Source organism: Puntigrus tetrazona, unplaced genomic scaffold, assembly GCF_018831695.1.
Source record: "Puntigrus tetrazona isolate hp1 unplaced genomic scaffold, ASM1883169v1 S000000151, whole genome shotgun sequence".
NCBI lineage: Eukaryota > Metazoa > Chordata > Actinopteri > Cypriniformes > Cyprinidae > Puntigrus > Puntigrus tetrazona.
In genome coordinates this window covers 187,501-190,000 of record NW_025047827.1, presented here as the reverse complement: position 1 = coordinate 190,000, position 2,500 = coordinate 187,501, and positions in this window count along the sequence as shown.

Here is a 2,500-nt window from a genome sequence, read left to right as displayed (position 1 = left end):
CACACACACACACACACACACACACACACACACACAGACACACAGACAGACACACACACACACACACACACACACACACACACACACACACACACACACACACACACACACACACACAGACACACACACAGACACACACACACTCACACACACACACACACAGACACACAGACAGACACACACACACACACACACACACACACACACACACAGACAGACACACACACACACACACACACACACACACACACACACACACACACACACACACACAGACACAGACACACTCACACACACACACACACAGACACACAGACAGACACACACACACAGACAGACACACACACACGCACACACACACACACACACAGACACAGACACACAGACACAGACACACACACACAGACACACTCATACACACACACACACTCACAGACACACACACAGACACACACACACACACAGACACACACACACAGACACACACACACACACACACACACACACACACAGACACACACACACACACACACACACACACACACACACACACAGACACACACACACACACACACACACACACACACACACACACACACACACACACGCACACACACACACACACACACACACACACACACACACACACACACACACACACGTGCACACATATACAGTAAAGTCCTGCTGTTACAGACACACTGCTGGGACCCGCTGCCCTCGGCCGTCCTGCGACCCTGCGTCCAGATCAACATGGCAGCCTGGAAACAGAAATCAGTGAGTAAACATAAAAACATATAGATTTTATTTTGTGTTTGCATTGAATATCTTATTATCATTTTACGCGATCTTAATTCTTATTTTAGTTAAATTTAGATTTTTATTTTATTACGGTGCTCATTTTAAATGCATTTATAAATGATTGTAAATTATTTAAGCTGATTGCCAAGGCGACATTTTTCATTTTTATTTAAATTAACTTAATGCTAGACTAAAATAGAGCTATTTTCACTAACTCAAATAATTATTTATTTTAAAATGACTTTATTGTATTGCCAAGACGAGATTTCTCGTTTAGAATTTAACGCTAAAATGCGTTTCTTAAAAAACATTTCTTTAACTGAAATAAAGTAAATCGTCTTTCAGGTAGCTGGTTTTATGTAGAATTAAGCGAAAAATTAAAAAATACAGATATGTAAACAAAATGAAATAAAATGACAAAATCGTTAACAAATTTTTTTATGAAAACAGAAAACATAAAAACGAATTCCCTCAAAACATTAGAATATGGTGTTCAAGTGCTAAAGCTTGGATTTTAACAGCATTAACTGTGTTTGGTGTGAAGTCACTCATTTGAGTCACACACCCATCAGTTCCAGCAGAAGCAGGCGTTTGTTCAGCGCTCTCTGGATGCTCTTCTCCGCTCTCTGGGGAACGTGAAGGAAAGCTCGTCCTCTTCATGTCAGACAGACATCTTGAAGACGCTGGAGCGCAGCGTGAAGAACCACTTGCTCATCGTGAAGCGTCTGGAGAGAAAGGTTTTCATTTCGTTCAGTTCTAAAAATGCAAAACGTTTTTAAACACTAGAAGGCCTGTGGTGCGTCTTGAGCTCAAACGGTTACAGAATCTGCAAAATGCGTGCTGTTGTTTATATACTACTACACCTGAGATATTTCACGTAAAAGATGTTTACATGTAGCCAAAAAGATCAAACGTAAGTTGAGTAATAAAAAAAATAAACCGGTTCAAAAGTTTTCATCCCCTTGAATACTGGGTTGTTCCCTAAATGATCCCCAGCTGTGTTTTTTTTGCGAAAAAGTTCTCGTTCTTTGTTTTACTTTATTTATACTTTGAGATCCATTTTTTCGCACCGAGGAACACAACTATTGAAGGTTTTCAAACATTCACTGATGCTTCGGAAGGAAACGCCATGCACTAAAAGCTGGGGGTGTGAAAACTTTTGAACCGAATGGAGTAAAAATATATTTTTCTTCTATTTCTTAAAGAGGCTACAGAAAATACTTACACGTTTCCCAGTTTCTTCCGATATTTCATATGAGGCTTCAGAAATCATTCTAATATACTGTTTTATTATCCATAAACGGTTGGAAGCAGATGTTCAGATGCTTCGTATTTAGGGGCTGAACACGATTCTTCTTCTTCTGCTCTTGAGTCTATGGCAACCCACAGAACCGCTGGCGGCAAAGTCCTGAAAATGGCACACTCATAGAGGACACGCTCAACATTGAACATAGCAAATTTGGAGTCTCTAACTCAAACTCTCTAGCGCCACCACTTGTCCAAATTTGCAGTAATGTTTATGCTAATAACTGATGAACCGTAAGGCACATAACTGAAATTATATTTCTCTTTGAATCTTAGTCTCATGCCAAGTCAAATTAAAATGGTAAAACCTTAAGGTTTATGTTTTTTTTTATTTTTAACTGTTCATGAAACCAACTTCTTCTTACTTGTCCTACAGCTTGCCCTCTTTTCACAA